This window comes from Thunnus albacares, chromosome 3 (assembly GCF_914725855.1).
Source record: "Thunnus albacares chromosome 3, fThuAlb1.1, whole genome shotgun sequence".
NCBI lineage: Eukaryota > Metazoa > Chordata > Actinopteri > Scombriformes > Scombridae > Thunnus > Thunnus albacares.
Window position 1 is genome coordinate 25,774,326 of NC_058108.1, and position 14,178 is coordinate 25,788,503.

Consider the following 14,178-nt stretch of genomic DNA (forward strand, 5'->3'; position numbering starts at 1 on the left):
AAAACACCTTCACCTGATATTGGAAATAACACACAAGATGCAATGTCTGCTACTACTCCCTTCTGCCTCCCACAATCTCCATCTGTTTCTTTCCACTCCCTCCACTGCCTTCGGCTGCTGTGCAATGAGGATGCTATCCCCGTCAACGCTGCTGCCACCACCACTGTACACACACACCCCACCACCACCTCCACCTCCAGCTCCAGCTCCAGCTCCAGCGGTAAACCACTCAGACTGAGCTCCTCCAACTTGCCGATAAAAGTGCTTCCCTCATATGACATTCGAGCTCCTGGTTGTTCCATTAATTGAGGACGCAGTGGACAGAATATTATAAGAAATCAGAGCCACTTTGCATGCACCAGAAGGAGTGATAAGCAGGATACAGTCAGGATGTGGTGGGGGAGGGGTCCAGGCTAAGCATTTAGGGAGACAATAACGGAGCAGACAGGATTATTATGGTAATAATCTGTCACTGCGGCCACGATGCAGCTGATGACTGCTGTAATAATCAGGGAAATAAAAACTGTCACTTTAAAAGGCTGAAAAATCCTCACAATCCTCACATTGTGACAGCCTCCCTAACACTGAACATATCAAGGCTGCAGTTACTGAGCTTTTATTACAGTTATTTACAGTTATTACGCTTTAATTATTCTATCTCGATATAACACATTATATGGTGCTATAGTTTAATATGTCTGAGATTAGTGACAGTTCAAATATTTGCGGTGCAAAGTGCATCCTTTTTTTTATTCTCTTGCCTTCCTTCACTTGTCCCAGCTTCAGTGACACTGCACATTTAAAATGTTTAACCTGATAAACCTGGTGATGCTCAGGGACGACATGAAGCTTATAGTTACCAGAGCTGAGGAAGCCGGGAGGCCTCGGGAAGGGAGGGATAGCGAGTTGGAGAGGTGGTGTTAATAGCAAGGCAAAGATAGGTTGACAAAAAACTGAGAATGGGTTCTCTGTTAAGGGAACAGCAGCAGTTTGCTATTAATAGCACACACACACAAAATAATACTGATGACTATTCAAAAACAGTGTCTCCTATAACCACTGATATGAAGGGAAATGGTAATGACTATGCAGATGCTGCAGAAATATTAAAATTAAGCACGCATGGCTACAAGAGGATGCTGACTTTTATAGATTAGTATCACACAACAAGAATGTATTGACTACGGATGTTTCAATCAATTTTTTGTTTTGGCCCTGAACTCACAGTTCTTTAATAATGGGTATCTGCTTATTTACCTAAATGGCACAGTTGCCATGCGCACACTCGAGCTACAACCTGAAAATCATATGACAGAATTTAATTCATCCAGAAAGAAATGTTGTTGCCAAAGATATTCAGTATATATTGTAAAATACTCGTATACAAAGCAACAAAAGCTAGCAAAGTTGTTGTATGCATCTGGCACATTAAAATCACAGCTTTACCTTACTAAATCTGGGACACCTGATTTTTCACAAGCTACTTGATCCAAATACTGGAGTTCCTGGTTGAATACTAATTACTTCATATCATAACTATTCATATATGAATGAAAGTGTAGCTGGATGAATGTGACTTCTGACACTTAAATGATGCCATGAGTTAGATCCTTTTGCTTGTACAGTGGTTTTACAAAGTGACATTTCTTCCCTAACAAAACGATTGACCGAGCGTTGACACCAGCTCACAGAGAACACACAAAACCGACACAGATACCGATCCTTAGCATCGGCTTAGGATATCTCAAGTACTGACTACTGACAAGAATCAGCAGGGATTTCCAAATAAATCGTTGTCTGTGCAGAGCACTTCAGTAGAAGCATGTCTTTAAACAGTTAAGAGTATTACTAAATAATCAGAGCTGCACGTAGCAACAATCTGTTGCCAGGCAAAGTCAACACGTTGGCTGATTTTTTCTTTTTTTTGTGAGGTTTCAGGGCGTTTTTTAAACTGTGAAAAACTAAACTAAGTGGCAAAATGTTTTCTTTCTAGTGGGCAGGTTTTGTTTGAAGTTACGTGTGTGCTGGCATTCATCACATAGATGTGCAGCATCATCATCCTCCATCCTACAAGTGCAACAAGTGAATCTAAAAATAAAACAGTTGTAACTGAAACAATTTTTCCCTAAACCCCAGTGAGAAGTTAGCATAAAAAAACTTCCTTTGTGTGAATTTCACTGCTGGAATGTTTTTTTGCAATCTGTGGCCAAAGTCAATGTTCTGACTGTGTAGAGATTAGCTGTAGCTAGCTAGCAATGTATGAACTGACTGACACTCATGTGTCTGTGTTTATGTGACCACTTCAACAACTTTAAGTCTTTTTTTCTATTGTTAGACTCGGACAGATGCTTCATCTTAATTCTAGCCACCTAGAATGAATTTGCATCTATTCACCTCTCTACATTGACTTTATATACATGACTATACTGCTTCTAAAATTTCAGTGTGCAATACACAATACACTTACCAAGAGGACAATTAAAGTGTACATCCACAGAGAGGACTTTGCACCTGGGCTGTCCATCCTGTTCAGTATTCAATGTACTGGCTCAAAATCGCACTCTAAATTCGACTGCCATTAGCCTCTTTTCAGGGGGATATTGCAAAAATGACAAGAAATGTTATTGCTCCATCCATTTATTTGGGTGAAGTGCATCATGCTTTAGTGTGCAGCTGTGACCGACTGCCGATTGCGCCCAACATAAAAGGTGGCGGGGTGGGAAGAGTAATAATGAAGCACTTAAAGCTGTTCTCTGTGCTCGCTCACTGGCACATCTTTGTGCTGTTGATAGTAGTGCTACTAAAAGGTGACACCTCACTGTGATTCACTGCAACAGAGATTTCCTGAAACACCAGGTTGCCATCTCCCCGGAACAAACAGTACATCGGGAGAGAAATTGAACAAGAAAGCACAGAGACTAAATCATCAGAAACAATCTAGTATGTCAAACTGGAACAAGGACAGAGGGTTGCATTAATAAAGTCCAGTCTTCATTTAATATATGCGGCAGCTTATTGTGAGCTGAAGCAGCACATCAAGACGCCACAGTGTCTTCATCTTAAATCACGAGTGTTCCATAAGCAAAAATAAGCTGCGTTTTCACCGTTTTGCTCTTTTCTCATCCAAGACTGAAAGACAAGGCAGGGTGAAAGGGTGCCCTGTTCATTATTTATGAATATTGCTTATCACTGTGTCAGCTCACTGCTTCAATATTGATCCATAAAGCGGAGACTCACTGCACCATAGCAGAGGGTTTCAAAGGGAAGACATTACAACAGAAAGCTTTAACATGCAGCAACTATAGGGAGCATTAAACCCCTGTGGGCCGGCTAAACTAGCATATGACGTGACACGGTATTATTATTTGTCTTATGAAAAAATGACAACATAAATTACTATATAAACACTACAGTCTACCAACACAACCAATAATCAGTACTGCATTAACTGAACAAAAGCTGATCAATACTGTGCTCTGTAATGATCTGTGGGTTGCACAGTCAATGAGAAGACTCAGTCCTTGGACAAAGCTGTTAAAGAGTTTACAAGAAGTGCAGTGTGCAAATTATATTTTTAAAAACAACTTTAAAATACCACCATTATTATCATTAACTAGATTAAAAATTAGGAAAAATCTCACTATATGTATAAGAAGGCCATGAATGGATGATAACCCTCTGAGACCTACAAGAGTACATTAAAAATGAAAAGGCAACTAAATTGGTTTGAGGAATCCATATGCAGCAGATGATGTAAAAAACAAAACAGTAGCCTGAAGGCCAATCGCAGCCTTTTGTATTTTAAATTCAACATCAATGACAAATGAAGTCGACCCATGACCTGCATGATGATAACTGAGCTCATTTCACCACAGACAAGCGCACTGCCGCACGAAAAAAAAAAGCTGCGTCATCGTCGTCTCATCTTCCATTGTCTACTAAAAAGCGGCATCATTACAAACCATCTCTTCATACATCACTGTCTTGAAGACTATAGCGCTCATTATCAACAAAAAAAAAAAAAAAAAGACTCACATTCAACCTCAGTTATTGAGATCAACACATGTATAACCTTTAATTAGCCCAATTCATTGCACTTTAAAACTGTAAATTGATGTTTCTGCATTCATGGTTTATTAAATTGGATATTTGCTGAAAAAAAGGGAGCATTAAAATGTGTCTCAGCATGTCGGAGGTCCGTGTCAACAGCACAGACAGTCTGTGATTAGAGAGAAATCTGCCCGATGTGAAAGAGATTCAAAGTTTTGTAGCTACAAAAAAATATTTTAGCACTCCCAGAAATACATTAATAATTCTATTTCCAAAAAACTTTGACTCCAATTCACTTTAAGTTATCCCTAATTATACCCATATCAGGCCTCTCGCCATTATTCTTACTGAAAGATAACATTTTATTACATAGTGGCATTTAAACCATGAATATTTACTTCTGAGCTGCTTCCCAGACTGCACAAATATGTTTTGATGTACCAATTACACTTTTTCTCTGCCAACAATGATTCTTATACTTAAACTCTGGGTATAAGCTGATAGAGAGGGCTAATCCAGCACCAGGGCTCTTCTTTATTATAAAAGCTATATACCTCACTATATGGAACTAATTGTACTAATTAATAATATCAGCTGATTGGCATTTAAATAGGCTGCAAAAACATGCTTTGACTATTACTAATGGTCTATGTTATCTGATTTGACTTACTCAGATTTAAAACATGTTCTTGGCAGCATGTGTGACAATATCTTAAACATTTGAGAAATATTTTGTTCACAGCTCCACACAACTAAACAAAACCTGTATAGTTTTGTCACAAAATCATATTGTGTCTTATTATTATTGCATGTCATGATATATATGTAAAGTCATTTAAAAGCCTATTACTTCTCCTATGTATAAAGCCGATTCTGATTGTCGTGACTGATGTCCAGTAAATCAACAGCATGCTCTCTATTAAGAAGGTTAGTGCAGCCACTAATGAGACGTTAACAGTGTCCAACATAACATTTTTCCCCCAGTAGATCAGAGTTTTATTGGCCCCTTGTATATTCTCACACACCCAGCAGCCAAAAAATGAAAATAACTCTTTGTTTTTCCCATAATTTTGGTGATATATTCATTGTATACATAATACATACAACAGTTAAGTTCCCTTTAGATTTGGTTATTTTCCTTTAGTTATAGATATGTTATGTTGATATATTACACAAATATGCAAAATATAAAATTAGGCACATATTGGATCAGTAAATGAATGCATAAATGTAGGTTTCTCCATATTTGTGTAAAGCCAGAGAATATGGAATAGATATGGAGAAGAGAAGAGAATTTACGATAACATTTCAGCGAGTATGGATGACCTTGATAATAGACTCTTGTTTCAAGAACTAAAACAACGTACTCATTAAAATAGAACAGTGACAGAAAGGACATAATGGCGTTTGTTTGTGTGCGTGTGTTCACTCCAAGCTCCTTCTGTCTGCTTCCACAAGCCACCTGTCTACTACAGATATGGAGCTGAACTGTAATGAATGAATGAAAAAGGAGAAATGAAGAGGAGGAGGAGGACGAAAGGAGGAAAATGAAAGATAGAAGAGGAGGAAAATGAAACGGAGACTAAGAGCGTCTGTCTCCGCAGTAAATCATCTGTTGAGTGTTTGGTTATTTATTTGTGCTTTAGAACGTAGCCGCCGTGAAACAATCAGAAAATAATGTTTTATTTTTCTCATTCACCGCTTTATTCTCTCTACTGCCGCTCGCTCTCCTCCTCTCTCTCTTTTTACAAAATGAGTCAGGAAGCCGACAGCAAAGCCTAACTTTACTTTTAAAGTTATCAAATGAAGAGAAATGTCCTCTCCTCGTCCTAAACTGTACACACATTGCTCTGATTGGCAGCCACTGGCCCGGACGGACCAGTGACTGCTAACCAACTTGCCCCGCATAAACTTTTACTGGACCTGGGCCATCGGACCATCAGTTATCTCGAACCCTGATTAAGGTAGACTGTTGTATCCAGTGTGGACAAAGGAAGAATCTATAAACTCCCCAAACAAAATAACAAAATCATTAAGTCAGAACCAAGAAACAGAACTTGACTAAGGTAAATTATTCTCCAAACATTTAGCTCATCTGCACTATTTAAATCTCCTAATGCAATGCACTTCTGAAACAGCATAAAGATTTGGACTTGTTGACAAATTATTTCTGTGGTTAATCAAGTGGCAAATGGGCGGTAATTACCGTGGCGCCATTAATCTCCTCAAGCCAATTAGTGGTTGATACATTTAAGTGGGCTCGCAAATTAGGCCCTCAATTATACTAAAGCTCCCAAATTCTGACACACTGAAAGGAAGAATACTGATAAAGTTGGGTAGTGTGTGGAAATGTGTATCCTCAGTGTCTGTGTTGAGTTTGTATCCTGTTATATGACAGGAATACATCCAGTATCTGTTTAAACAAAGATAAAAGTGCACAAATTAAAACTCAAATAATAATTTGTGTGTCCTCAGCATGACTAGATCATATGATGGAGCTGTCAGAGACTATTTTCTCTGAGTAGGCTGCACTCTAGTGGGCAAAGACTGAAAACTCAAGCAGGATTACAACTAACTAACTGTCTCTCAAAGGGCAAATTTGTGATGTGATGAAGGTGGTAGCTGTGACTGTTAATATAAATACACATATAACATATATAAAAACATAAACAAATATTAAGAAAAGTCAGCATGGCTTGGCAAAAAGAGGTCCTGCTGAGTGACAACTTCCTGCCTCCCCAACACAGGGACAACGTTGGTGGAGTTTGTGTTTGGGATTTCCTGTTTTCAACGGGGTCTCCGATGCATGAATGACTGAGAGAGTGTCAACCACACCCTTCAACGGACGATACAGATCTTCACATTGACACCCATCTGTTGTTGTTGTTGTTGCACTTCTAATCGTGTAATATATACTACAGCAATACTGGCTTCAGATAACAATGAGGAAAAAACTGAACTGTGAATTTGATTATGGGCGCCCTCACCGGTCCAACAACACAGCGGTGAGCTGAAGGCTTCAACCACAAAAATCATTATAGAAAAGAATTAAAGCTACAAGCTGGAGATGTGTTACCTCCTCTCATCTTCTGTGTCAGCCATCACTTAGTCAAGTTAATATTCTTGGAAGGGTATCATTAAAAACTGCAGTATTAGTCCACATAACTATACAGGACGGTTTAACCTCATTAACAGGGTGACTACTGTCTCTTCTGACCCACTGACAGAAGGTCATGACTCATTTTCATACAGTGCGCTTACCCACACAGACAACAGTTGCATTATTTGTTTAAATATAATACATAGAGCACCTTATTTATCTTTAGTTTTACATCTGCCATACACTCCGTTTACTTTAGCAGTGTTTAATTTGTGCTTGTGGGAATTTACTCGCTGAATATTTTAATACAAATTTAATGTTATGATATTAACTGTAGTGAAAGTTATTTAAACTTTTCCCGACTTCTGAAATGTGCATCAGCAGCGATTCTGACTGTCCCCAGCCATCCTCCATTATCAATTGTGTGTATGTTCTTCTCTAGTGCAGGCAAAAGGTTGTTCTGAATTATTTACAGAGAATGAGTGGGTGAGAGGTGTGGGACTGATTAGGGAGTGACACAGAGGATAGCTACAGTAAATCTCAGTCTCTTTCAACAGTCTGCTTAGGAAGCCGTTTCAAATTTAAATTTGTCAGGAAATGACAGCAGTGCACTTCTTCCTACAGGAAGTATACTGCAGTATACAGTCACCTTTTCACAGATATTATTCTTCTTTTCCAGAATAATATATTCAACCTCAAGAGCTAAATCTCTTCCAAAGAAGGTAGCAAGCAGAAGCATGCACAGCTCAATGACTTGGCAAATATCAAAGTTATTTGGTTTCAAGATATTTATTTTTCTGAGAAGATATTTGTCTCTTTTTTGGCACAGGACATTCCTCCCTTTAACAGACAAATTCATCATCCATGCAAAGAATTTGGTTTACCAGATTATAGCTGCTGCATGCAGACCACAGACTCCACTGAATAATCACATGTTTAATGACACCTTTGCAGCTGCTTTGTATCTTCTGATGTTTACTGAGAAGCAGGAGTGATACAGATCAACAACAAATAACTTGATTCTTATTCATTTTATCCTTTACGGACAGTTTTTTTTTGCCAGAGGAAGGTAGGAAGAACCTGCACTGGGATACAAACGGGGAAGTTGAACTTGGCTGAGAATTCAATCCCAAACCATCAGCCTGAATTATTCAAACCCCGTATCAAATTTCCTTTATCCGGTCCCTTGGACAAGGGTGACCGTTTTAGGAGGAAGACGATGTTAACATTTTGACATTTGAGTGCCAGTCCACACTTTAAAAATGCAGCAGCGAGCCAAGCAAGGCGCTGGTATGTGCTATCACTTTACCTTTAATTCACTGGTGCGTGCCTCGGATGAATAATTGAAGACTTGCGCCACGTTCTTGGCTTTGAGTAAAGAAAAAAAAAAACCCTTACAGCTCTGAGCAGTGAATACATAGTAAACACATTCTTTGAAATTAACTATATGTCTCGGGTCCTGGAGTAACTTCTGACAAGCCTACATGTGCAGTACACAATAATCTGTGTGTCATTATTGGACAAGTTTGATTACTTTGCCTTTATACTATGCAAGATTCCCTTTCCAAAAGATAAAATTATCCTTGCAAACGTCCCAAGTACAGACATAAAGTTGGAATACGAACTTTCTCAGGAATTATCTTGTCTTTCCAATTCCCTGCTTGCACAAACACTCTTCCACAAATGACCAACATACACCGATAATGTCCCTGAATGAATTCCCCTCCTGTTAGTTCATAACAACTCCAACAACTTCCACTGTGTCTCGTGCACAAGTGTGAAAGGTCAGCATCCTGCCTGCGATGCTGACAATAAAACACTGGGTGGGGTCTTCCGTATATCCACTCAGGCAATCATTTTCTTGTCCTCTTTTATCTCTGTGGTACTTTTTTTCCCCCCCTGTTCCATTAAATGACACATGGCTTGCACATCCTCAAAGAGGGAGATGGCGTGCCATTAAGGCCTCTAATGTGAAACATATTGTACAATCGAGGCTTTTGTTACAGTATAGGGTTTTTTTTTTCCCAGCTCTTTAACTTTTGACCACACATTTCGCATTTCATAGTAAAGTAAAAAACTGGGAAGGAATAATCACATCAAGATTGAGATTGAAGTTTTATGCAAGTTACAAAAAGGCATGTGAACAGTTCTGAAATACATAAAATGTATCGCTAGTAGCTCTGAAGTTAAACGTGGTTTCTGCTTTTAATCAACGACATGTGGTTGGGCATGTGGGTTACTTAAAAATATAATCTTTATCTTCATTTTATATTTTATAATTTTATTTTTGGAATCATAAAAAGAAACCAAAGAAAGTGATTCAGCACACACCACCAGTCCCCTACTGTTCAAAAGTCATGAAAAACAAGGCTGCACAACACTGTCTGAGAGACTTACACTAGTGAAAAACACTTCATAGATACGTTTTCATGTACTTGTTTTGACTGTGTTCACCTTCAATCTTGTACTCACATGATCTTAATTGTACATGTTTCTTTTCTCATCTTGCGCTTCTAATTTTCATGTCATCATATAGTCTTGCTAATGTATTGATCCCTTTTTGTAAAGCACTTAGTGGATTCTGCTGTTACATATCTGACAAACTGTTCAGCAGTTTATTAAAACCAATGTTTCCTGCAGGTTGAGAGGTGATGTTTGGTGGCTGACGACGTGATAAACGTGTGATAAACTTGTTAACAGCTAATATCATTGTAAATGTGTTGCTTGGAAACAACTGGGTGAAAGCTCATATCCTGTCAGCTGTTGACAAAACCTAATAACAAACTCCAACATTTTAACTTAAGCCTTGTATAATGTATACCTATAAACCTATACATTGACAATAAAAGCGCCCCACTTGGAAGTCTGCTGGACTACTTTTCATTGGAAGAAGCTCCCATATCGGTTATCATCCTTTTCACAATATCCATGTTTACTTTGTTCAACACCTTCCAGGTTTTATTTCCTGAAAACATTGCTTGTCAACAAAATGCTGTTCATGACTATATAGCTCTCAATTTAGAGAATATATGACAGCAACAAAGCAGAGCTGAGAAAGGGGCTTTGAAATCTGCAGCCACTGCATATTTTGATCCAACACGCAAACAAAGATTCAGATATGCTATGATACACCCAGGAGCAATTTAGATGGCTTCTTTGTCATTTACAAAACAATACATGTGCACTCTCACTCATTCAAAACAACCACAACTCTCACTAGTCCTGTGTGTAAACTTATGCGATAAGCACAAGCTGCATACACACACAAAAAACTTCCTGACCCCTGACGAGTTCACACAGTTGCAGTGTTTACTTACAGTTCTCTCTGTCTGTCTTTGTTCAGGCCACAATTGGTCTTCTCCACTCCAGATCCCACTCTAAGGCTTGATTCTTCCTGTGGACAAAGAGTGAGAAAAAGCCGTCAGTGCAGCAATCCCAGAGGTCATCAAAGGGTTAAGAAGCCATGGGGCCGTGTGGAATTCGAGAGGAGAAAGCAGCAGGGCCCGAGTAGTGAGATAAGAATGAAAGGATTTCGCAGTTCATCCTCCAAAACCCTGACAGAACACGCCAATTCTTCAATAGGTTTGCCAACGACTCTACAACACAACAATTCATCAACCTGGCACAACATACGACACCTGCATCAGCACGTACGAGTGAGTCACCGCCACAGATGTGTCAGTTCTTCCTCTGTCTCGTCTGATGGGAAGTGAACAGGGGGCAGCTGCTGGCAAAACAGCGTACGACACACACAGTATTAACATGATGCTGCCTTTTTTTTTTTTGGTTACAATTTTAAAGTCAGAGTGAAATTTAAATGCTCCTCACTCTTTGTGTTAGGAAGTATAAACTACAATGGGACTGCAGCTGCTGTGCATGTTTATTCACATAAAGATAAAACTATTTTTGGACACATTTGTGGAAACATGCTTCAAGACTTCTTGGGTTTGGCTGGGTTTGGGCGTTACTAGGAAACACGCTGTAAACTTCTGTGGTGCTCTACTGCCTGTAGCATGTCATGGCCCTGTACAGCCTACAAACATTAATGCAAGACTTTATTCCCCGTTTTCGCATACCGCTGATTATCAACAGTTGGTGATTACAACATTTGGGAAGAGCTGTTGTGCCGTTAAGTTTGTATCCCACTCTAAAAGTGGAAACGAGTTAGCCTAGGTTGCTAATGTTACCACTATTTTTCCACTAAATGTTACTTTTTGTTCTTGTTGAGTTATCGGCAGTATCAGCAAACTCGGTGCTGTAGTCGTCCCAAAAAGGACAAAGTGAGGGTGTGAGTTAGCTAGTTGTCCATCTTTGATGGGTCCAGTTATGGTGACGGCAAATGACCAGACTGTAAAAACTCACAGCAACGAATATTCCTTTAACCTAAGCACTCTGTAGGTTACCCTGTGATTCAAAGCACGGAGTAACACACAGAGTAACAAACATGACTAAAAATGTTTAATCGATTATCAAAGTAGTTGTTTAATTCTCTGATGATTGACTAATCGATTAATTGTCTAATGGGATGATGGGACTAAGTGATGGCTAAGAACAACGGCCCCACAGCTGGTTATCTGCCTGCTGGAACTGAACTTATATAACCAACTACTTTTAGAAAATGCATCAATCAAATAACAACAACAACAACAACATTGTCAGTAGTATCAATCCCCTGAAGAGCTGCAGAAAAATGCATAAAACCTACATGTCTTGTTTTTGACAATTACAGTTTTGACCAAATACATACACAAGTCAGCACACACACACCAAGAACTGACTTCTTAGTAAAAATTTATTTTAATTTCAGTAAGACTTTAAAGTGGAGACAGCGGTCACTTCTGGATAAGATCTGTTTCTGGCCATGAATGAGTTAGTCAACACCCGCAGAGCTACTAGCACTCTTGTCCCAAGAGTCCTTGTGATCCTTCTAACCCGATCCATATGCTCAAATGTTGAAATTCCCAAACTTGAATCAACACCGTACAAATCCTTGAATAGTGATTAGCTTGTTTCTGTACCCTTGGGTATAATTTGCTCAACAGGGGGTCAGAACTCAGATTAAGGTGTTTTAATGTGAGAAATTGAGATGTTAGTTTTGAGCAGCTGCCTGCAAACATAATTAGGCCCACTAGACTCCCCAGCAGAGCCAAGGAGTTGGCCTGTGTAGAGAGAATAGGATTTCTAAGTTGACGTAAACAAAACTGGATATGGACATTGAGTTCTGGGAAATGAACAGATGCCCAGACAGGCTATCCAGCTGTTTGACATTTGATAACCGTGAGACAGAAGGACAGTTGACAGACGGAGAGCCTGACAATTCAAAAGTCTGAGCCATATAAACTTTATTTGCAATGAAATGCAGGACTGAAGTTGCAAAGAGGCTCTTTTTTCAGTATACAATGAGGTTGCACAAAGCAACTGGTGGATTTTTCCAGATGTGATGAGTGTTACCAGACTGCGAAAGACAGTAATCAGACTTGTTTGTGAGTTTTAGGGAAGACATTTTTGTTAAATGAGCATCAAATGAACAATACGACAATGTGCAATTTGCAATTATTTTTTCACAATGTTCATTTACCATTTTTTTGTTAGGCAGACCACTTAAGCAACAACTGGGCTTGTGAAAAGTCAACACAGCGACTATAACACAATAAAAATGAATCTTTTAAGATACAATAAGAAAAAAATAGAAATTTTTTTAGAAAAAACACCAAACAGAAACACTAAAACATGAAGATGACAATTACGTGTATTGATAACTCTGTCGTTTTTCAGTGTAACACCAAACTAAAATGTTATCAGTGACTGTGCTTCCTACACTAGAGCAAACAGAGCAGCACAACACATGAAGCATTATTACACCCTCCTGGTTTAGCCATAAATGAAACACACAGAGCTGAGGCGAGGTGCACATAGAAGGCCTACTGTATATCAAAGTCTACTTTCAATATTAAAAAAAGATTTAGTACCCAGCCAGAGTCAGTGTTCCAACAAGTATACATTTATTCATGATACTGGGGGCTATACTAGAGAGCTTGCTCTCTGAAAACCTCTTCTCAATAATGGATATGTTGGAACGGGCATGGAGAGGTCTCTAGTACCAAAAGGAGCTGCTTCTGTCTTGCCCTCTCCATGAGCCGCATGTTGACCAACTCCTGTGTTCAGAAACAAAATAAGCCACTTTTTAACTCCTTTGTCAGGTGGTATAACCCAGAGCTTTCTAGGAAAAAAAAAGTTCTGAATGTGTCCCAGAGGCTTTGAGTGAGGCAAGTGCAGAGGTTATGGATGCCTGCAACTTCAGTCTGGGTCAGCTGTGTCTGGTTGTGCCAAATAAAGTGAGTCCACATGGTGGAATGCAACTGCCATGTTTTCTGGCTTCGGTTCAGTTTGAGTAACTCTGCTCAAAATATGAGAGAGAAGGACAGAGTTATGCAACCGTCTTCAGTGAACAAAATCATTGTGCTCGTTTAGAGTTTGCCCTCTTTTAGCAGAGAGAAATGGTTAACAATGCAAGCTGTGAGAACTTCTCCACTTATTTCTTTAGAGATGAAATGATAGGCCTCTTTTTCAATAGTCTGATGTTTGATTCTCTTACATAACAAAAATACATATAATTGTTATTACATAACAAAATAATGACATATTGTACATGTCCAAAATAAGGTGACGCTGAGAAGTACCATGACATACTAAAATCAATACAAGCGTAACATAATTACACTGGGCATTCTTCAGAATAGAATAGGGCTGCAATTATTATATTATCTTTTATAATCTGCCAATTATTTCAATATAAATTATCATAAAACAGAGAAAAACACCCATCACAATATGCTGCAGCACAAGATGACATCATAAATTAACATAAATAAGGGCTTGTAGTTTAAATAGCTTTAACTGTGTTTTTTGGAGGATGTACAATGAAATATAATAAGATTTTATCAACTCGTGTTGGACATGTTGGAGTGGCAATTTAAAATGTGAGTGACAACATTGGCACAAAATGTTTCAACTTACTGTAATTTACC

General features: G+C 38.8%; 1 protein-coding gene across 1 annotated transcript in view; it reads right to left on the reverse strand.

The window, feature by feature from the left end:
• The window catches only part of LOC122976249 (sodium/potassium/calcium exchanger 1-like), a 43,384-nt gene that overhangs the window by 12,157 nt on the left and 17,049 nt on the right, over positions 1-14,178 (reverse strand). The window contains exon 3 of the mRNA XM_044344635.1: positions 10,468-10,544. The gene's annotated coding sequence lies outside the window, so the exon portion shown is untranslated. The remainder of the gene's footprint in view (positions 1-10,467; positions 10,545-14,178) is intronic.